General features: G+C 40.8%; 1 long non-coding RNA gene across 1 annotated transcript in view; it reads right to left on the bottom strand.

Annotated features, from left to right (window-relative positions):
* Positions 1 to 7,951: 7,951 nt before the first annotated feature.
* The window catches only part of LOC135206494 (uncharacterized), a 29,773-nt gene continuing 13,213 nt past the window's right edge, over positions 7,952 to 24,511 (bottom strand). Inside the window, exons 3-4 of the long non-coding RNA XR_010312761.1 lie at positions 8,816 to 9,078; positions 7,952 to 8,491 (exon numbers count right to left, since the gene is read on the bottom strand). This is a non-coding gene — a long non-coding RNA (uncharacterized LOC135206494). The remainder of the gene's footprint in view (positions 8,492 to 8,815; positions 9,079 to 24,511) is intronic.

Raw genomic sequence — 24,511 nt, 5'->3', positions numbered from 1 at the left:
GAAGAATTTTTATTAGTAATGTGCTTACAAGTAGCCTGTTTTACTTATCATGGCTTTACTGTTGCAAGGTAAGATTGGTTTTATGATTTCCTGTTAGGATAATGGCAGAAACTGTTTTTATGAGGTCTTAGTGCTAGTGAAATGGATGGTGATAGGTCTAAGTGATAAGCTACTGATAGTAATATTGCATCCACCCAAAGGCTGCATGCTATTTTGGGGGTTATTAGAGGAGGACACTTTAGAAAATTATCCTTTGTCCTTAAATGATGTGGATTATTCACATAAATTGTGAAAGTTTTATTTTATTTTTCATAAATGAACAAATTTGTGGAATGGATGATAGGTTTAAGGGTAAGCTACTGATGGTAATGTTATATCCACCCTAAAGGGGTTTCTCATTCTTGGGGAATTAGGGGAGAGAGTTAATTTATTTAACTTTATGCTTAGCCACTAAATGTTATGGATTATCTATGTGAATTTTAAAAGAATTTTTAACGACCGTCAAAATTATGGTCATAACGATTTTACGTGTTGGGTATTTGCTTTGGAAATTACAGTTTCATATAGTATTTGGTTGTTTTTTTGTTTTTTTAAGAATTTACCGTTATTTTGTGGGGATCGACCTGTAATTAACCCTCAGGGGTGGGCTAGTACTAAACACAGCTAAAATAAATTTGATGCCCTAATCCCTAGTGGTAGTCATATTCCTTCGGAACATTCCATTCATTGTGCGTGCAAGAGTTATTCCGCCTAGAATTACCGTTCAACAGGTTACTAACATATTAACAACTCTTTTATCTGTGCAGAAAACCTTATTGGTTATGTAGGCAAAATGTCAGCATTAAATTGAACATAGCTCAACCCAGAGTGAGTTCACAGGGCCTCTCATGCCTTGACAGAAATTTAATATTTCTTACTAAGGAGAAAGGATGGATTAGTGGAGTTATTTTACAAACCTTTCTTAGGTTTAACTACTTTTTAGCTATGTCCACCCAGAATTTGTGTACCTTTTAGCCCTCAATGTGATAATTTTTCCTTGGATCTTGATTATGTTTCAAAACTCAGATAAGACTGAGTACTAGGACAGTTAATGCTCAGTGATACAATTATAGTCCAAAAAGACTTTAAGGAGTGCAGTAATTTACAGTCCTATATTGACTGAATGGGTGGAAGAGTTAGACTACAGCTTCAAGCATGGCCACAAGAATAGAAAGTATCCAATCCATTACAAAGTATCACATTGGTATGGAAGTTCTACTAGTTATTACATGTGGTGGCAAATATTTATGAAGCTGTTTAGTATTAGTTTTTAAATTCAGTCTCGGATCACTTGGGCATCCTGGGCTCTGGTCTAATGTTTAGATTGATCAAAAAATTACTAGGCTTGCCAATCTGTAGCATTTCATATTCTGTACTTTAAGGACAATTTATTTACCAAATATAGTAGTGAGTGACACTTGAAATTTTAAGATATTTTTCCATGAATTTTTAGTACTCTGGACAGCACAAAGACTGTCTTTACTGTTACCAAAAATACACTGAAGTTGTTTTTTTGGAAACCTGTTAAGTTTTTTAAGCCTTATGCATACAAGGAAATCAATGAGCTATTGGTTTCATATTCTCAGATGTTCCAAGTCTGTAAGGTTGTTGATATCAAACATGATTTGCCATATGACTTGCATACTTTTCCTGTAGACTTCATACTCCTTAATGACTAATTACTGCTCAAATATCCCATGAGTTACACTGCTGTACCAAATATTACTCTGTTATATAGAACATTTGTAAAATTGTTTTGTCAGAAAAATTACATGTATTATATAATTGAATAATTTTGTAACTAAATATGGTGAACTAGATTTTGGGGTTGTTGCAGGGTAAAAATCAAAATAATTTAAATAATTCTGATAGTATCCTTTTAGTTTTCTGCAGTAAACTTTACTTTATTTTGAGCACCTGCATATATACCTTGAGAAATTGTAGCTCCCCCTAATTCATCACACCTAGTTTGTCATTGGTAAACTGGTTATCTTTCACGAATGAGGATATCAAACATTAAAAGTTTCATTATTTTTCAGGATTATTCCCCAGTCTGGTGAATCAGAATCCTGATACTTCAACTTGAATATAGATTTACATTATAGAAATTACTGTATGGAACATACACATCAAGCTTTGGGAATACAGGCAAGTGAATCTTCATTCAAAATCTTCAATTAGGGATCAACGTCATCACTATTCATCGAAACTGCCCTCTTTTGGTCAAACGCCAACCTCTCAAAGTTGCAAGATTGAGTCTCAAGAGGACTACCAACCTTCAACCTCACTAGTTTAAGGTAAGGAAATTTTTGCTTATATACATTACAATGAAACATCCTAAGGTTAGCTTAGTTTAGCTTAGGATGGCTTATCCAAGGATAACTCGACATAAATCACCTTATTCAGCTTAAGATAATTTTTGATAGGTGAAAAGACAATAGGATGTATTACAGATCCAGGGTATAGTGAATTCTTCCTGAACCAGGCAAGGACAGGATACCATATTCATTTGATAGTCTAAGTAAGAAATGGATGTATTAAGGCCTGCCCACACGCGCGGGCCTGATCGGCGTGCTTTGGGGTTGACGGGCAAATTCTGGCGGCTTACCCATGAGTGTTGTCCACACGGTGAGGCGATGGAGAGGTGGGTCATGCCCGACGATGCCAGTAGTGTGTTCATGCAGTACGATAAACATGGTACCTATCAACAAAGAAGGAGATAGTGTAGCATGATATTGCTTTGTGTGTGATGAAAAGAAGAGAATATGGTGCAAAGAATGGCTCCGTTAAAGAAATGTATATGGTTAACGTACGTCTGCCAGGGCCTATGCTCAAGCCATCGGGCACCACCATGGTGATTTTGCTACAAGACCCATCAGGCAATTTTAACGGTTTGCCCGACAAGTGTGCCCGTTAGAGGGGAAGTCCGCCGATCAGGCCCGATCGTGTGGACAGGCCTTTAGTCTAGGGGTGGGTGGTGTTCTGGCCGAGGCCAACCAGATACTATCCTAGGTATCCTAGTTTAAGTTGGGTTTAGTCGGGATAAACTGAATGGGCTTTAAGTGAGATTGGTCTACATCCTGTTTATAAACAGATATAAACACGTTTAACTGACCATAAAAGTTTAACGCTGGTTTCATAATTTTAGACTGTTTGAATGTGATACAAAGTTGATATAAAATCTCAAGGTTTAAAGTGAAATTGGTCTGTATAACCTGTTTCTAAGTAAGAAGTCACTGATATAACCATTAGTTTCCTTGACGTCAAGGTCTAAAGTAACTTTCATATTTCCTGAGAGTATGTTAAAATGTCCCATATCTTTGAATCTATTTTGGAATATATTCTCATTTCTTCCTGTTGGTCATATCTGGAGTAGAGGTAAACATTTCAAGTGATTACAAAGTGTCTGGTGTAACATCCAATATCACAAGAATTTACTTTAGAAGTAAATAGTAACACTTGTAACAGAAATCATTTTCCTTTCATCTGTATAAAGACGTTACAGAATACCTGAGTACACTCGCAAGGAATGTTTTTAAGATAGTTTTTTTAAATCTTTGGACATATAGTGTTTCAACAATGCCACACCTGGCAATTCTAGAAAGGGGGCGGAGCTTCAAATCATAGCGTTTGTTGCTTTCTAGATTTCCATTAACTTTACACCAAAAAGATTCTGTAGAGGTCCCTTTAATAATTTATTACTTGAATGTATAAGAAACAGGCTCTACATTATTCGTTAATGTTGATTTGGTAACGTCAGTTCAGGGTAGAATATCGATCATCCTTTTTTAAAACCTACTGTGAAACCTTATTTATAGTAATGTTTTGACACTAAACTGACGTAGCATTCATGCGTATTGAAGACGGATCTTAAAAAATGAGAGAAAGTGTTTTAAAATTTGGTCAGTACTTGTGGAAATCGTGAGGAACAATACAGTAAAGAATGAAATTATGATATGACGATAGAGAGGGGGCGCGCAAAGCATACGCCTATCGATAGAGATACTTAATTCATTAAATTTACTTAGAGGTTAAGTGACAATATTTTGTTCAAATTTTTCAAAAGTGGGGGAGAGAGAGAGATTTTTTTTGTTTTAATCAATTTATTGCGCCCATTGGCGGTCAGACAGTTTGAGTACATGGTTAATACAGTAATATTGTTTACATCTACATTGTAATTAATTTATGCCTAAAGAAAAAAAAATAGTAAAAAAAATAAAGTATATACGGACATTTAAGTACATATCAAAACAGTATTGTTTACATCTACAGCACATAATGAGGGTTACACAAAGGAATACAAATAAAGTATAGACAGATATTTAGTACATATTAAAATAATATTGCTCATTTCTATATATCAAAGGTTTATACAAATGAATTCATATTGGAATACAAATTAAATTTTAGTTTGATTTCGTAGGTAGGTTGTACCTATCTTTAATCAGTATACATAACAGCTGATTATTCAGTATCCACCAAAGTGAGGATGGCGCATGAGGATTCTCATCGAGCAAATTATTATCTGTCAATAATTTTTTTTTTTTTTTTTTTTTTTTTTTTTGTTTTTTTTTTTTTTTTTTTTTTTTTTTTTTTTACATATATCAACTACTGTGAGTCTTTGGGGTAATATGTCACTAACAAGTGGACATTCCAGGCAATAGTGTTCCAGGTGTTGGCGTTGGGTGCGTCACATAACCTACAGGAGGAGAAGTGAGGAACTTCATCTTGCTCAGCCACCTGCCAAACTGGTCGCCACCCGAGAGAGAGAGAGAGAGAGAGAGAGAGAGAGAGAGAGAGAGAGCGAGCACACAGCATAGGCCTATCTGTAGATATACTTGATTCATTATATTTACTTTGAAAGATTGAGTGATAACATTTTTTCAAATGTGCTTTAAAAGTGAGAGAGAGAGAGAGAGAGAGAGAGAGAAACTTGTAGTTAGAGAGAGAGAGAGAGAGAGTGTGTGTGTGTGTGTGTGTGTGTGTGTGAGAGAGCAGAGAGAGAGAGAGAGAGAGAGAGAGAGAGAGAGCACAAGATAGTCTATCTGTAGAGATACTTAATTCATTATATTTACTTTGAATATTGAGTGATAATATTTTTTCAAATGTGTTTTATAAGAGAGAGAGAGAGAGAGAGAGAGAGAGAGAGAGAGAAACAAAATCTGCTTGCGTGAAAGCTTAGGCCTATTTATAACTACTTAATTTCATTATATCTTCTTTGGGAGATTGAGTGGTAATATATATATTTTTCAAGTATGTTTTAGAAGTGAGAGAGAGAGAGAGAGAGAGAGAGAGAGAGAGAGAGAGAGAGAGAGAAATTATAGTATTGGTGACGGACTTGTGACGGGGAAAGGCAGAAGAAAGAGCGGTGAGTCGGTGCACAGATACCTGGGAATCGGGGTGATATGACTGCCAAGATCGTGCTGCACTATGCTAGATAAAATTTGAAGGATCATAATATTCAAGTTAATTCTCTAAGAAATTCATACCCTAATCTTAATTTCATTCGACAGTTGCCATAACATTCAAAGATTGTAAAAAGACGTGGAAAATTTCAGATACAGGCTACGGTCATTCTTGCTCTCTTGATATAATCTGTACTTTTGAAAATCGGGTTTCATCCACAAATCATTCCCGAAAAAAGCTGAAAAAAGTGTGTTAAGTAAAAATCGTTATTACCACAAATAACTCCATATTTATTGCACAGGCAATTAAAGTTTTATATCGTGCAAATGATGCTGATGTGTTGGGAGATCTTTCAGCCTCGCAGCAAAGAAATGCATTTACGAACTGCTTTGTAATGGGAGCATGTAGCCAGAAAATCTTTGAGCTGACATGCTACTTTAACCTTGATAAAGATTTATGTTTAAAGACGGTTGCTTTGTAAACAGCAACTAGCATTCGATCTATGTCAACGTCAAAGTAATCGATCAAAGTGTGAAATCCGTTACGTAAGCCAGTATCCAGTTACTTGCGCTTTCCTGCTCGAAGTTCTGGGGCTCCTCCACATCATAGAAAACGCTCTTGCGGATGCAACTAGATGTGCTCAACCTACCTTAGCCTTAGCAACACTGGCTGCCATTGACGTCAGCTAACATTAAACGCTTTGGAATACAAACATGAGTTTGTAGAAGCTAAAAATAATTGCATTCGCCACTTACAATGATACAATAATATCCCCGTTCATGAAGGAAAACGAGTATATATTGTCGTCGTGATACATAGTACTACAATCATTCACATTCTATATACCAGATCTCTATGAACGAATCCATCTGAGAAATTCCAATTACTTCGGACATACATCGTGTTTTTAAGTATCTGAACGGTTTTGTTTTGCAGTTTTAACTAATATGATATAATTTGCAGTGTATTTTCATATTCTAGATTAAATTTAGCTGATATGTCTTTTCAGTAAAAACAAATGGGAAAGGAAATTCGATGAACGAAATCTAATGAAAACTGTATCTTCAGTTTTCTTGTCGAGTGTACCTGTGATCATTAAGTGTAAAGGGAATGTTGAAATTAATTACTGTTGATAATCAAAAGATTTTTATTAGCTTTTGAACTACTTTAGTTGAAATATAGTTCCCTGTCCCTAATCAAAGCATCTTACAGGTTTGCAAGAGAATGGATATTATTAATTTTATAAACTTGCTCACAAACAAACTGAAAGGTTTAAGTGAATGGTTTATGAGGGCTATGTAGCTGGAAGAATGTTATCGAAGAATCGTTAGACTTTGGGACAAGCAGCTATTATACAAAACTTCAGTCATATAGATGATGAGCTTAGATCTGTTTGGCAGGTTTTAACAGAGGGAAAGGGATCCAGTGTATTAAATACAAAGAAGCAAATATTTTTTAGATACAGAAAAGCAAATATTATAGTGAATATTGGTAATATATGCTCTGTATCAGCTATTAATAGTGGTCAAATAGGTCGTGAAATCTTACATTTGAAATGTAATAAAATTAATATAGTTCATGGGAATAGTGGATTTCTAATATAGTTCTTGGGAGTATTGTTTTTTTTATATATTTGCAAATAAGTAAATTTGATATATACTTGGTTATTTTAATAAAATAACCGTTTTGTCGTCCTTGCAAAATTGATTTGAAATCTTTAAGTCAATAATAGCAATTTTTTCAGTATTGGAAAAGTTTATGGCAATTATTTTAATGTTTTGATGTGCTTACCAAAACTTGATGAGAATCTTGTTATTGGCATTTATTAGATAGATAAGTCAAGATTACAATTTTTCAGTAATGGGAAAGATATTACTTTACTATCTTGTATACAAGATCTGATTCACATTTTTTTCAGCCTTTCCTCATCACAGCAAGATCGTTGAGTTTAGAGTACCTGGATGAGGCCCAAACCAAATTAGAGGTAAGGAAAAAAGTTGCCCGGAAGAATTCTTCAGCCAGCTGTATGAAACTTCATAATGGCTGGGTCACTCTGTCAATCTACCACGGCAGTTACTAGAGTGACGATGCTGTTAGCTGTTGCAGGCAGCTTAAAAAGCTTTAGAGACAAGGCCCTTGACATGTCGTGGAGGATACTTTTGGACTGTGCACAAAGTGGCCTTTTTATAGCAAGAAAAATCTAGTTTTTAAGTGGCGTATTTATTAACTGGTATGTTTTCATCACATTTCAGTTATTTACAGTACAATTTTTGTAAGGGAGCAATGTTCGGTACTGTACGGAGAGGACTTTGTTGTTTTTTAATAAAACAATCAGTTATTGATTGGTGTAATTTAACGGGTAGGTTTCATCACATTTCTATTATGCAGTACCATTGGTAAGGGTGAGCAAATGTAATGATTTTATTGATAAAAGATAAATTTAAATTCAGTTTCCACCTTACAGGTTTTGCTGGTGCATGCTGGGTAAAAATTTATATGCGTAATACTATACCAAAGGCAAGGTATTATCCCTGAAGCAAGGTTGACTACACAGCATTACTACACCCCTGGCATTGAATACTGGAAAATGTGCGTGTGTGTATACACATGTCTGCACTCAGCAACCTGTTATAGAGGTTTACAGCTTTAATTGTACAAATCATAATTTCAATAATTCCATCTATATCCATCTAGTATACGTTAACATACCCTTACTGCTAAGCGTTATACTGTGTACAGGACCCTGTACAATATAGCTACAAATCCTGAAGTTTTTAGTTCCTGTACAGAACATCCGATATACAACATGGCTATAAATCCTGAAGGTTTTTAGTTCCTGTACAGAACATCAGATAGTTAAAAAAAGGGCATAAAGTATGTTGTACACCGAAACCATCCAGAAAAGTAGATGTTGCTAGATTGCTTAAGGCTAAAGAAAACCAATAGTTATAGAATTTAAGTGTTTGAGGCTGTCCAACAGCCACATGTATTTCTCGAGCTTTACCAGTTTCTTGCTCTCCTCTTCCACTTCTCCAGCAATGAAAAACTGAAAGGAAGTAAAAAAAGAAAATATTTTTAATTTCTCAAAAGTCAAGTACAGTTATTTAAAATTTCCAAAAATGTTTTGAGAAAGAAAATTTTTGCTTGCACAGTACATCATAATAATGCAGTATAAATTACTCTGCTTAAGCACACTTGAGATTGAGAACAGTTATTATGAGAATAATTTGTTCAACTTGAGTGAGACTAGAAAGCTTTCAAGAACAGTAATACATGAATTATTCCAGCAAAGCCGAGTATTCGAATTAGTAGTTAGCCTTTGGAAAATCAACTAATTGTCAGGCCAATAAAGCAATATTTATATAATTACCTGGTCTACATTTGCATCATGACTGCATCCTTGAGTTGTATATATAATCTGAAGATGCAAGGAGGATACAGTCCAAAGTACTAAAAGTTGACATCTGTAGACAGGCCAGCGGATGTGAAATATGGATGGACACCACACTTAAATGGTACTACACACACTATGTGGGGAGAAGTCTCTCACTTTCGGTCATGCCTGATCTAGTGTGTTCTTGAGAAATTAAAGCCATATCCGATCCACTTGCTTCGATATCTTGAGCTTCTGACCTGAAAAACAATGTAAATTTAAGAGCAGAAATTGTAAGGTTTCTCGGTAAAGGCCTGTCCACACGAGCGAGCCTGATCGGCGTGCTCCGGGGTTGAGGGGCAAATTCTGGCGGGCTTACCCGTGAATGTTGTCCCAGCACGGGTGAGGCGATGGAGAGGTGGGCGTACCCGACGATGCCAGTAGTGTGTTCAGTGCGGTTCGATAAACAAGGTGCCTACCGCAAAGAAAAAGATATCCTGAAGTTTGATAACTGCTTTGTGTGTGATGAAAAAGAAGAACATATGGTGCAAAGAAAGGCTAAGTAAAAGTAATGTATACGTTTAACGAAGTCTGCCAGGGTCGAAGCTCAAGCAATCGGGCACCACCATGGTGATTTTGCTACAAGACCCATCATCGGGCAATTGGACGCTTTACCCGTCAAGTGCCCGTTAGAGGGGAGGTTCGCCGATCAGGCCCGATCGTGTGGACAGGCCTTAAAAGCATGCTAAATTGTGTACGGTTTCTCAATAAAATTATCCAAAATTTTAAAAAAAAGGTAAACTTTAACATTTACTTTTAAAGGCCTTGTAAACATATGATGAAAGGCCTTTTGATAAAAAATTATGAAATGCCTTTTTACATGTATTAATACAACAGAAAAACTTTTTTTCCATATAGAGAAAATTGCAATTGCTTAAAGACATTGTTTCTCACAAAAAAAAGCATTTCAAAATTACTGCTTAAATATTAGTAATGGACTAAATGGTCTTCTAAACAAAACTGTGAAAGGACCTTTCATGAGTATGTACAGAAAATGAAACCGAATATACTAGCCTACAGGCCTTTTAGAATAATGAACTTAACAAGACAGGCCTTTTAATATTTTATATAACATATAGGCCTTTTTGAATACAGAAAATATAACCGACAATTTTAAGAGCCATGCCTTTTAGAATATAGAACATAAATATAACAGGCCAGGATCTTTGTGCCTTTTTAGAATTACATACAATATAACTGAGGAATCTTAGAATATATAAATCAATTGAGACATTTTTCAATATATAGAAAAAGAAAATTATATCTAATTTTTCAATCCTAAGCCTTTTAATTTTTGAGTAGAGAAAATATAATATATTGGCCTTCATTAAAAAATAATATATACAGGTCTTTCCAATACAGAAAATATAACAATATAACCGGCCTTTTCAATATAGATTAAGAGATTATATCAGTTTTGCAATTTTAGCAGTGATAAAGACAATCATATCATTACAAAATTAGAGTGCAATACTCGTAAAAAGTATTTGATAACTAATATGAACGGTACATTATTTAATTTTTACAGTGTGGTACATTATTCATGCTGAATTGATTAAAAAAATTTGGTCGAAATCTAAAAGCACTATCGTACCACCACACACACACTCACACACACATTCTCAATATCTTCAATTTCTTCATTACCAGTAAGAACTTTAATATATATACAGTGCAGACTTCCCTTATTAATTATTAACATATCAGTGAACGACTTTCCTTTTAAATATATTACCAGTGAAAGGAATTCCCCTGTTAATATATTACCAGTGAAAGACTTCCCCCTATTGATTTATAAACAGTGAAAGACTTCCTTATTATAATACATAACCAATGAAGGACTTCCCTTTATATAATTGTAATATATTGCCAGTGATAAGACTTCTCCTACTAATATAATACTAGTGAAGGACTTTACCCATCGTAATTATTACCAGTGAAGGACTTCCCTATGCAATACAAATTATCATCATCAATGAAGGACTTCCCCTGTTAATATATTACAATTGAAGGGCTTTCCTGCGTAACATAGCAAGAGTGAAGTACTTCCCTACATAATATAGCACGAGCGAAGATTTTCCCATCGTATTTGTTAACAGTGGAAGGACTTTCCCTTATGCAGTTTATCACTAGTGAAGGGCTCTTTTGTAATATATTGCCAGTGAATTACTTTTCCTATTAATATAGTACAAATGAAGGGCATCCTCTATTAATATAATCGAGTGAAGGACTATTCCTATGTAATTGTATTACCAATGAAGTATTTCCCTATTAATATACCAGTGAAGGACTTCCCATCGTAACTAATATCAGTGAAGGACTTCCCATCGTAATTGTTAACAGTGAAGAACTAACCTATGCAATTATCATTGACGGACTTTTGTACGTAATATAGTAAAAGTGAAGGACCTTAATAATTAATTCTAATTCTTATACTAAAAGCAATTAGTTATATGCATACAATATTTCCCTTAACAAACCTCAAGTACAGGAATATCTAGAACTTTAGACTTCCCTGTCCCTAAATATTTAATTTCAAAATATTTAATTTCAAAGTACTGATATTCAAATCTTATAGTATTTTAAAGAATTTTAAATTTCTTCTTCTTCGAGGCAGGCAAAAAAAAAAAAAAAATTATTCCATTGGTTTGCAAAAATTCGGGAGCTAACAGTATTTAATCAATGAAAATTCTACGAATACGGAATTAATGGAGAATTATTAATGTCAGAATTAAGAATTCGAGAAATAAATTTAGTGAAAATTGAAGATATTGAGAATTAAACTGACGAAAATTGGGTATATGGGTATATATGTAATAAATTACATTTTTAGAATTACATAATCTGTAAATAAAAACCCATGACCTGAGGTCATTGGCATTAGGGGGAAGGGTCCTACGTGACCAAGGCAGATCTAGATTATGCTATGCGATGTCTGCAGTAGCCTGGTTTAGGTTTGTTTTGATATGTCATCATGTTGTATATTGTCTACCTTTATCAACACACCTTTCATGGAAGCGGTTTGACCTGTTACCTACGCCGGAAACTTGTAACTTCCGAGCAAGGCGGACTTCGTATGTTTTTATGTGAATCGCTGAGATAGCTAATGTTTCGCTATCAACGTGATGCTCTAATATGGCAGTTCATTCCTATCGATCAAACGTAACGGTCTCACGACCGAACTGTCTCTCTTGTTATGGAGTTACAGAATAAAGTTGTTGTACATTTTTCAACTTATCCGTTTGAATCATCTCCTTTAATTTAAGAAGAACCACTCTACTAAGATATCACATAGGAGAAAGAAGGAACCACAAATACTTACGAATGACAGTCGTAAGGAAAAACAAACAGTCTTTCGCAAAAGCGAAAAGACTAAAATTTGGTGGCAGCTATTGACGAAGAATAAGATTAACAAGACCCATATCAGCCGACCGAAGAACTGCAATAACCAACTTCCACCTATAAAATCAATACTAAACAGAGGAAACGGGATCTTCAATCAACGCAACATTTTATGAAGACGAAGATATGTCCTTCATCGAGAAGAATACAAGCATCAACATCGACGTTTGAGTGACTGTTGTCACATATCTCCGAGAATCAACACCGGACGAGAGCAGCATCGAACAATCAACGAAAGAAGAAAATCACATAAAGAAAACAACGCGCGATCACTAGCAAGGACGCAAAGAGTAGGCCAAGAGAAGCAACGCGAGGAAGGAGGCTGTGACGTCATCAATCTTGGACTTCTTCATGCAACGTGAGGCAGAGAGGAGACCGTGACGTCATCACGACTTCCGACGCGAAGACGACAGGAAACTGTGACGTCATCCCATGTCAACAATCCTTCAGCATATAATCCAGAGCTAAGTACAATTTTATCTATTCAGGTTTTTTCTCAGTGAAGTGTTGTTCATCAGGAGTCGATCGTCCAGTATTCTGGGGGTGAGTTGTTCGCCATCTTAATCTTCCTTCATTACAGAATCAATCTTCAACTACGAGTTCTCGCCCGCAGATTATTTTTTTCTCGTTGTTGCTAATAGTTTCTTGCAGGAATTCTCAGTATAATATCTTTATCAAATTATCTGTACTTATATGATCTTTTTTGTGGGTTTTTCCTATTATTTGCAACACATTTTTATTTTATATTGAATATGCGTTTGCGCAGTGGACGTTCGTATCTGTACAGTGCTAGTGAAACAGTTAGGAATCGTATCAGTCGGAAAAACACACATACGAGGAACACCTATAAAACCAAAAATCCAGAAGTAAAACTAACTTGGTTCAGGACACTAATTTTTCCTGTTCAAGGTCCTGGAGGTAAATATCGTTATGGGTTCTTCGAGTTCTACGCGTAAACAAGCTTCTATGGCTCAGCCTAGTGTTGTAGGACGGGAGGCAGTAATTGCCGACCGGTTAAATGAACATCAGGAAAACTTACGTAACTCCACATGGGTTACAAGATCCAATATTGCAGTGAATGTTTTCATACACTTGATATATTTAATCTGTATGGCAGTCATGTTGCCTGTAGCTTTCGTGCGGTATTGTGTTAAAAAGCTAACGCCTGACAGTACGAAACTAGGTGTGTATAAACAGATAAAAGCACACATGTCTGAATGTACTGACCTTGATCCTTGCTTACTCAAGCTTTTGCAAAAAATGAGGATAAGCCACAACAAGTAGACGAAGTTAATCATAATCAAACAGAAGGAATGACTTGTTACAATTGCAATAGGCCAGGTCATGTAACGTCAGACTGTCGGACACGTTTTTTGTTCAATTCATAACAGTACCACACATTCATATAATCGTTGCTACTCGCGGAATCAACGGCAGAATCCTAATAACACGCAAACAGTTGCCTATGTAAACAAAAAGGAAGGTCCTCAGTACTATAAAAAGAAACAAGCAAACGGCAATGCTGCTCAACAGACAAACAAACAAATTGTGCTTCAGGTACCTCTGTTCCTGGGCCGTCTAGCCAGAACTTGCAAGGTCAAGCGATTTTTCAAGGTGTGCTAAACAAAGCAAATACCACGTAGTTCGCTCCAAGGGGGGAGAGGACGATGTTGGGTCATCAATATCAACATCTTTTGTATCAACTAATCAGTTTAATCATTTATCAGATCATTGTGAGGCAATCGATTCTCCTATGAAACACACGGCCGAATCCAAAAAATCGGTGCAGGTTCCGTAGATTTGCAACAAATTCATGCAATTTTATTAGTCAAGACGAGTTACGACCAACCTTACATGCAGTAAATTTGGACCATAAGTCATTTACTTTGTTCTTTGATTCTGGTAGTCCACGTAATATCATGGATTTAAGGACTCATCATTTACTCTTTTCAAACTTCCCTATAGAGAAGTCCGGAATAAGACTCTCGGGCATAGGAAATAATGAATTAAATGTGGTAGGAGTAACTCATGTTCAGTACAAGGTCGGTAAGCGCAACGTTTTCCAATACCTTTATCGTTGTACAAAACATTAATATGTATCCCCGCAGTAATTATCGGATACCCGTCTATGGGCACTCAAATATTATCTTAGCACCTGCAAAACACGGCGTGTATATCAAAGGAAAATTCTATAAGTCTTCTAATACCTAAAATCAGTTTTAGATAATAAGGAGACAGACAGAGTAGTCCACTTATATCGAAGAACCAATCACTTGTCTCATGAACCAAGAATAATACATGCGACCCCAACAGAACTCTCGCTCGCTCCGCCCGTAATATCAGCTTGCACGCAAACTCTCGAGCCGAACGTAACTTTCGAACATATTAGTGCGTGTAAAGAAAACCTTGCAGGATCTGAAATGTTAATCCTTTCCAAACTCTGAAAACACACGGATTATCCGTCACACAAGCCATTTATACAGTCGGCTCACAACAACGTCACATCGAAGTCTGTAATCATTTGAATACCACTTTAGTAATCCACAAAAATCAACATATCTTGGATGCGGAAGTTTATAAACTCGCATTCTTGCCGTAGCTGAGATAAATCACGCTCAATCAGTTGCGGATAATCCCTTTTGCAATCTATAAAGAACAAAAAATCAATAAGGACATTCAAGAAGAAGGAAATTCAGCAGAATTTTTGAATCTTTTAACTGAATATCATGATGTTTTTTTCCACTACGGATGGAACCTTAGGAACAAACAGTCTTTCGCAAAAGCGAAAAGACTAAAATTTGTGGCAGCGGTGTTCGGATGTCATAGAGCATCAAATAAGGCTCAAGGACAAACAGAAAGTAATCTATGTACCTCGTACCGACTTCCTATGAAATTTCAGAATGAGATAACTGAGGAAGTAGGTAAATGCTAAAAGAAGGAGTCATTAGAATCAAACAGCCCTTATAATTTTCCGTTAATAGTAGTACCGAAAAAAGATCGAACTTGGCGGATATGCGTCGATTTTCGTCGCTTAAATGAGGAAACAATCCCCGACCGATTCCCAGTACCATGTACTGACGCATATTCCTATCTCTACTAGGTCAGAACAAATATTTCACCAGCTTGGACCTACTAAAAGGCTTTCATCAGATTCCGTTGGAAGAAGAGAGTATCCCATACACTGCCTTCAGCACAGCCAGGGGACATTATGAATTTTTGCGTATGCCTTTTGGTTTACGTTGTGCTCCTATAACTTTTACTAGAATGATAAACATTGTGTTTGGAGACTTGTTAGGAGATATCCTACATGGACGACCTAGTAATCTTTTCCAATACCTTAGAACAAGAACATCTACGTAAATTAGAGTTAGTGCTACAAAGACTAAGGCAGCATAATTTAAGGGTAAAGATAAGTAAGTGTGAATTTTTTAAAACAGAACTTGTCTATTTATGGTTTCCACGGTGTCTAGTGAAGGTCTTAAAGTAGTCATGATAAGGTATCAGCTATCCGTAACTTTCCGATACCTACTAACGTCAAGGGAATACAGCAATTTTTAGGCTGTAGCGGATATTATAGGAGGTTCATTAGGACTACTCCATCATAGCTGCTCCCCTAACCGATCTTATAAAAAAAGGGCGTAGATTTCATATGGTCTGAAAATCATCAACAGGCGTTCGATAAATTGAAAGATAAACTGTGTAGTTCTCCTATCTTGAAATTTCCTGACTTCGGTAAGGAATTCTTTATAGCAACAGACGCCTCAGACCTAGGAGTAGGTGGGGTATTGCTTCAACAATATGATAAACAGTTTTTCCCTATAGCTTTTTTATTCACGTAACTGAGACCTTCCGAAAGTAAATATGCAGTAATAGACAAGGAAGGCTCGCTATTGTTAATTCACTCGTGCCAAATTTAAATTTAATATACGTTATCCAGTCAAGGTTCTCACTGATCATAAGCCCCTAACCGACTTCTTTAAAGGCTTTAGTCACAGCCCTAAACGAACTCGTGGCACATGATCATCCAGGACTTTGGCGCGAGGATCGGGTATTTACCTGGGAAAGCAAATATCATTGCTGACGCATTATCACGCAACCCCTCTTCATCTTGTACCGAGCCATTAGCTGAATTAATAGATATCTCAACCTCCACGCCCATTGTTAAAACTATATCTGAACAGGAAGATCTGGGCTGGAGTGTTGAACTATTACAGACGGAACAAAGAAAAGATCCGCAAATAGAAAAAATCATCATTGCGTTAAACGGAAATCCGAAGGAAAGGAATATATAAAGTATAAGCAGCGAAGAATTATATAATCAAAGATAATATCCTGTGTAGATCCGTGACGAGGAAAACCGCAACACACCACAGTTGAATAACAACCAGGTGGTGGTACCTATCTCACTCATACCCACTGTCTTAAAATGGTTGCATGAAAATCCACTGCATGGACACCCGGGTTATTCCTAATGTCACAGAAAGCCAAATCCTTATTTTATTGGCCATCGATGCTTACAGATATAAAAAAAGCACAAAGCAAATTGTCGCACTTGTCAAGAATACAAAGGTCACACACGAAGACACCTGTCAGCCTAGGGCTTACCCCGTGCCAAATCAACCCTTGTTTTAAAGAGTAAACACTTAGATTTCTTAACAGGATTTTACGAGTCAGACAGAGGAAATAAGCACCTCCTAGTAATCATAGATGCTTTGACTCGATATACAGAACTGATAGCGCTTAAAACAAAAACCGCAGTCGAGTGCGCTAGAAAGTTTTAACGAGTGCTACATTTGTAAACATGGAATTCCACACACCATTATATCAGACTCGGGCGGGGAGTTCAATAATCATTTCCTTAACTCCTTGTGCGAATTCCTTTGCATAAAGAAAATCGATACCATGATCTATCACCCAAAGTCTAATGGGCTAGTGGAAAGGGCAAATCGTAAGGTTTTAAACATTTTAAGGGTCACCTTAGGGGGGGCAGACCCCAACTGGGACATTGCCATACCTGCGGTACTAAGCACACTTAATCACTCGTATCATGTGTCTATTAAAATGACACCGCACGAGGCACTGTACGGTATCCCAGCTAGAACACCTTTCCATGTATTAACGCCTACAACTAATTTATCAAATCCTCTAAAGATGTTATGGATGCAAGCATAAGTCGATATAATATACTTCGTAAGAATCTAGAAGAAGCACAAATTAATAATGAAAAGAAATCATGATAAAATAGCTAAAGCCAACTAGAACATATGCCGTGGGCGATCAGATATACATACAAGTATAACGTACGTAAAGGTTTAAATTATAAATGATACCTAGTTTGAAGGCCCGTTTAAACATTTTAGAAACATTAACGGCCAATAGATTTAGGGTTCAAAATGTATCCAAACCCATGATATGAGAATAGTTCCATTGGCACAGATATCAGAATCTAAAGAAAGGTAGATGGAGTGAGGGAAAAATGGTTTGTATTTATGAAACTTGTATAATAATTTATATATATATATATATATCAATCATATTTGTATGTAAAACCTATTCTTTTACACGAGTTATTACATATATTTTACTCATTGCAGGTTTTCAAAAATGAATCTGTTATTGTTAGGAGTGATATTGTGTGTTCAGACATCTTTGTTGTATGGAAAGAGCGCTAAGACGAAAGAAATAGAATTTAATCATGGCTCGATTATCGAGAGAACAGAAGACATTTTTTATGGTATCGAGTAATATAGTCATAGAAGTGGATATGCAGGCCATATTTTTGCCTGAAGATGACGTCCTTACTTAAAGAATGACCTGATGAGGTTTGCCATTTCGCTTAAGGAAATGCAACCAACGTAATTTTCATGCTAACTCAGGGATTTCGCTAGCTCAAACCCTAAGCGTCGCGGAAAATGTTGCTAACGACATACAAAATAAAACCGCTGAGGCAGAGGAACTTGCTCGTGACTTGCTGATGTGGTCTGTGCGGCACAATAATCTCGAACGCCGCAACCCCCGCTTATTCTGGGCTGGACTAAACATCTTGGGATCTGTTGCGAATCTAGGCTTGTAGAATTTCAAATCGCCTTAAGATAAATAATCAAAATAAAAGAATTGAGTTTTGCAAACACAAAACGAATTAGCTTTGTCTGAACTTCGCAGCCAGTTATCCTCAATCAATCAAATAATGAGTTTGGTAAACGAACATTCAAATAATATCGATCAGATTATGGAAGTTCAACATTTGCTGGCTACGTTAGCTTACTATAGTTCGAAAATAGATCATATCCGTTTGTCAAAATATCACATTTATTGAGAAATCAAAAAAGACTATGTAGAAGCTATTATGTTTAGCGACAAAGGGTGTTATCTCCACACCTCATGCCTATTAAAGATCTGATGTTAACTTTGGAGAACGGACGGGAGAAACTAGGTTATATTCCTTTATTAGACGCCCATAAAGTAGAGTTCTATATAGTCTAATATCAGTCAGCGTTGAAAATATGACAATTTGTCGAAAATTGCATTTTTCCTAACTATACAAACCTGAGGTCCTTTAACAATAGGAAGGTAACTAGCGGCAGCTGGGACGGTCGTAAGCTTCGAACAAGGGAGAACGGTAGTTAACTGCTTGTCCGATCGTGCGCGCGGCGGTGAAGAATCACTTTTGTTTTAGGCCCATGCAAAAAGTTGCAGAGTGAGGGTGGTATGAGGTGGGACTATATGTAAAGGACCTCAGTTTGTATAGTTTAGAAAAATGCAATTTTCGACAAATTGTCATTTGTTCCGATACGTAATACAAACCCTCGGTCCTTTAACAATAGGAAGACTCACTTCTTGTGGGTGGAATCTGAGTCTTTTTGGTGAACAGACTGGTGTTCGGCCACCTTGAATGCCTCCCTGGTCGTAAGAGCAAGGGAGGGATCCAAACCTCTGTCCGATTGATCGGGGTGTGCACCGCAGGATCAATGGTCAGACCTCTGAGCCAAGTACTAAGAGAGAGGCTAGCGTATCTTGTTGTACCAGCAAGCAAGAACTTGCTCCTTTACAAGAGCCAACATAAAGTTATGGGTTTGTCTCAAGTAGGCATCCACTCCTTCCCCCTTGATGGAGGGAGTGGAGGATATTTGCTTCTATCTCTAACTAAAGGGATAGATTGGGGCTCGGTCGAGTAGCTTACCTGCATCGGAATTCCTTCCCAGTATGGTGACGACCGTGACCCTCTGCCCACAGGTATAGAGAGAGAAAGATGGAGAAGAGAGCCAGTCGCACTCTCATTCACCCATTCATTCCTACAGTCACACCAGGAATCGATGCTGTTCTGGCTGCTCGGGTGCTGGTAAGCTTACACAACGTGTTGAGCAGCCACCACAGGTCCCAAGGAAAAAGTATCCAAGGACTTGTGGGGCAATATCCCGAAGGTAGAAGGACGTGAAGGTAGTCTGGTTGGCCCCAGACACCTGCCTTCAGGACCTGCGCCACGGAGAAGTTCTTACGGAACGCCAAAGAGGGTCCAATACCTCTGACTTCATGGGCTCTCGTCGGAGTGTCGGATTGTCGTCACTACCATCAGCCTCGTACGCTCTCCTGATCACCTCATGCAGCCAGAAAGAAAGTGTGTTCTTGGATACTTCTTTCTTGGTAACCCCAGTGCTAACGAAGAGGCGTCGACACTCAGGCCTGAGGTGTCGAGTTTTCTTCAGATAGTGCCGTAGCGCCCTCACAGGACAAAGCAGCATCTCATCCGTATCGTTGTCGGTGAAATCCATTAGGGAGGGGATCGTGAAAGACTCGAACCTGTCGTCAGGGATCGACGGATTCTGAGTCTTAGCTACGAAGTTCGGGACGAAATAGAGCGTCACAGATCCCCAGCCCCTGGAATGTTTAACATTGAAGGACAGACCATGAAGTTCCCCTACTCTCTTCGCCGATGCCAGGGCCAGCAAGAAGAGGGTCTTGAGGGTCAGATCCCTGTCTGACGACTCTCGGAGTGGCTCGAATGGTCTTCGAGTCAAACTCCTAAGGACGAGAGTCACATCCCACTCAGGGGGCCTGAGTTCCCTGGGTGGGCAAGACCTTTCGAAGCTCCTCATGAGCAAGGAGATCTCGAACGAGTTCGAGATGTCCAGTCCCCTCAGTTTTAGGACAAGGGCCAGGGCGGCTCTATATCCCTTAACTGTGGGTACTGAGAGGAGCTTCTCTCGGCGAAGAAACACGAGGAAATTCGCTACCTGCTGAAGAGTGGCTCTGAGAGGATAGACCCCGTCTACGACACCAACCACAGAAGACGGCCCACTTCCCCTGGTACACAGCTGCAGAGGACTGTCTGACGTGTCCAGCCATCTCTGTTGCTGCGCTGCGAGAAAAGCCTCTCGTTCGCAAGAGATGGTGGATAACAGCCAGCCGTGAAAGTTGTAGGGACTGGACTGCTCGGTGGTACGCTCTACGTGTGGCTGGGCTAGAGGTTGTGCCAGTGGGGCATCTCTCTCGGTTCTTCCGCAAGAAGAGCCAGCAGGTCCGGATACCAAACGGCTTGAGGTCGTTTGGGAGCCACCAGGATCATTCTGAGATTGGGAGTGACCAGCGCTCAGCTGATCACTTTCCGAATCAGACAAAAGGAGGAAATGCGTAGACGAAGAGGTTGTCCCAGGGGTGTTGAAGAGCGTCCTCTGCAGCTGCCCATGGGTCCGGCACGGCCGAACAAAAAACCTGAAGTTTTTTGTTGTGCCGGGTGGCGAACAGGTCTATGACCGGACGCCCCCACAGGTTGAAGAGCCTTTCCACCACTTCTGGGTGTAGGACCACTCGGTCCCTATCACTGATCCCGACGGCTGAGCTTTGTCTGCTACTACATTCCTCTTGCCTGGAATGTAGCGTGCTGACAGCTCAATTGAGTGAGCCGTGGCCCACTCGTGCACTGCACGGTCAACTGGTGAAGCGGGAGAGACACTAGGTCCCCCTCTTGTTGACGTATGCTACTACTTTGGTGTTGTCGCACATCAACACCACCGAGTGTCCCACCAAAGCGGTCCTGGAATTCTTTGGAGAGCGTAGAACTCCGCCTTGAGTTCCAGGACATTGATGTGAAGGTGCTTTGTCGTGATGGTCCCACACACCTGCAGCCAGCAACTCCTCCAGGTGTGCGCCCCATCCCTCGGTCGATGCGTCTGAAAACGCATCATCTCCGGGGGGGGGAGTGCGTAGAGGCACTCCTCTTAGAGGTTCCTGTCGTCGAGCCACCAGGCTAGTCCCTGCCTCACCTTCTCCGTGATGGACACGGGGAAGTAAGGTGGATCCTTTACCTGTGACCAACTCTCCCTTAGTCCTCCGCTGGAGAGACCGCAGGTGAAGACGTCCGTGAGGAACTAACTTCTCTAGTGATGACAGGTGCCGTCATCGACTTGCCATTGCTGAGCTGCCTGTTCCTGCCGAGACAGGAACCGGCCGGCTGCCTCCCTGAATTTGCTGATCCTCAAGTCTGCGGGGCGGGCACTTGAGCTGCTACCGTAGCGATCAGCATACCCAGGTTACTTCATCTTCTGCTTGGGTTCGAGATCGGACTTCTCAGTAGTCACGATCCCCAGATCGCGACAAAGCTTTAGAAGTCGATCCCTGTCCTGCAGCAACTGCGAGCGGGAGCTCGCCAGGACCAGCCAATCGTCGAGATACCTCAGAAGACGTATCCCGTGCGAATGGGCCCAAGCAGACACCAGAGTGAACACTCTCGTGAACACCTGTGGGGCGGTTGAGAGACCGAAGCAAAGTGCCCTGAATTGGTACAACCGTCCCGTCGAAGATGAAGCGGAGGTACTTTCTGGAGGACTGATGGATGGGTATTTGAAAATACGCATCCTTCAGGTCCACTGAAAGCATGAAATCGTTCTCCCTGATGGAGTCAAGCCACGGAACGTGCCGTCTCCATCTTGAACCGAGTCTGGCGAACAAATCGGTTCAGGGGAGAGAGATCTATACTATCACCCGGGCGCCAGCCCCCGATGCCTTCTCCACTAAGAAAAGGCGGCTGTAAAAGCCCGGTGACCGATCTGCTACGACTTCTACAGCTCGTTTGGTCAGCATGGTCTTGATCTCCTGCCGAAGAGCGTCGTCCTTTGAGGATCCTAGTACATATGTCTGAAGATGGACCGGGTTGGAGGTGAGGGGTGGCCGAGATTCGAAGGGTAGTAGATATCCCTCCCGAAGGACGTCTACTATCCAGGTCTCGGCACCGTAGCGCTGCCAAGTTGCCCAATGGCTCGCCAGGCACCCCCCCACTTCTTCGGCTGGCTGATGGGGGAACGCCGTCCCTAGCGTTTCCCACCCTCGCTTCGACTTCTTCCCAGCACCTCCTCGGGGAAAGGAGGGCTGGGAGGAGGGCTGGTTACGGCCTCCTTTACCAGAAGTTGAAGCAGGAAGAGTCTTTCCTCGGGGCTTCGATGGAGCAGTCGTCTTAGCAGCGAGGAAGCGCTAGCTAAAACTCTTAGGCTTAGCCGCAGTTGCACGAGGTTGCCCAGAAACCTTCGTAACTGCCTGGTGAACCAGACGGTCACTGTCATCAGTGCGCCGTCTCTCCACCGCAGCGTCCACCATCTCTCCGGGAAAGAGAGCGGAGGAACTCTTCATAGGTCCGTTACGGAGTCCATTTACTGCCTCACGCCCAGCCCCCGTTGGCTACTCGTGTAAGGACAGCGTCCCTACGACGGAGAACCAAGTTGGCCCACAGGTTTGCCGTCTGACGGGCGAGGTAGGAGATGGCCCTACCTCCAGACTGGCACAGTCTCCTGAAGTCGGGGTCGTCTTCGAGGGCAGCGCCCCCAGAGTCGGCCGCGACCTTGGATACTGTGAGGGACCACAGATCCAACCAAGAGACTGCCTGGAAAGCCGCCATAGCAGTAGCTTCCAGGCCCAGTGCCTCCTGCTGCGAGAACCACAAGTTCTCCGACAGGAGCTGCTGCAGGGACACACCTGGAGTTAGCCTAGCTAGCTCCAGGTTAACCTGTTTGGGCGGTATTGGATCCACTGATGGCACGTAGAACTTCAGCTGTTGCTGCAGAGGAGGAGGAAGCAGCTTGGAAGACCGTCCTGACTTTAGTGAATCCTCTCGTCCTGAGACGAAATTCTCCACCTGGTCAAGGACTGAGTCTGCAAGCTCCGATCGCGGCAGTCCCACTGTCAATTTGGGTTCCCTCTTCGGGCCCCAAAATGACTCGAGCCGGGACGTGGGCTCAGATGGTGGTAGCGGCGATCCTTCCCCCAGGTCGTTGTGCTGACGAATCAGCGCAATAACCTGGGCAAAGTTCCTCTGGATCTCGGGAGTTACAGCGTCCTGAGGAGTAGGACCGTCCAGTCCCTCCAACAAGAGCAGCTCTCGAGACCCTCCTCCTTCAGAAGGAGGAACAGCAACAGACCCCTGACGGTCGCCTCCAACCACTTGCTGCGTACGACCTGGCTGGTCCTTAAGACCATACCTGGTGCGTGCGGCATCGTGACGGGATCGTGAGCGGCGCACCTCTCACGATCACTCCTAGCTACCTCGCTCTTCCCGGTGTAGCCCGAGGAAGTTGAAGGTAGTGGAGAGACAGACCTGACGCTCCCCCCCCGCGTCACTGGCAGGACCAGCGTACGTGGGGGGCTGCAGCCGATCACAACCCGCGGTGGGGATCGATCTGCAGGCCTGGCCGGGCCGCTCACCGTCGTGGCGAGCGGCTCGACTGAGCACGTCGACCCCCGGTCCCGTGCGTCGACGAGCTGCTGCTGGCCACCGTCTCCGCCCGGTCCCTGTGTAGCGGCGTCAGGTGATCTGCAGAGCTCGCTTTCTTTCGCGGTGAGACCGGTGAGCGTCCTCACGGCATGTCAAACCGCTGGTACCAGCCGAGGCTGGTACCGTCGGTCAAGGGGACCTCTTCCCAGCCTCAACCCGTGGCCGGTCAGAGACCGTCACGTCAACCCGAGGTACCGGCTGGTCGCTACGAGAGCGGCCGCTGGCCTGGCGAGAGTCACCTGCGCGACTTTCGACAGTCTTCTGCTCCGTGCCTCGGTCATGACGGTGAGCGAGCTCAGGCGTCTTGACTTTGGCTGCACGGTCGCCCGAAGGAGACCGTACACTCGGAACTTCTCGCGGACGAGAAGCCGAGCCAGCACCTGGCTTAGCAGCAGCGCTACCAAGACCAGGCGAGGATGTACCAGCGGTAGCCAGCACACCCTTGTCCCCGTCTTCTTCTTCTTCTCAGAAGA

This window comes from Macrobrachium nipponense, chromosome 31, assembly GCF_015104395.2.
Source record: "Macrobrachium nipponense isolate FS-2020 chromosome 31, ASM1510439v2, whole genome shotgun sequence".
NCBI classification, from domain to species: Eukaryota; Metazoa; Arthropoda; class Malacostraca; order Decapoda; family Palaemonidae; genus Macrobrachium; species Macrobrachium nipponense.
Note: the sequence above shows the minus strand (reverse complement) of the source record. Positions and strands in the feature narration are given on the sequence as shown.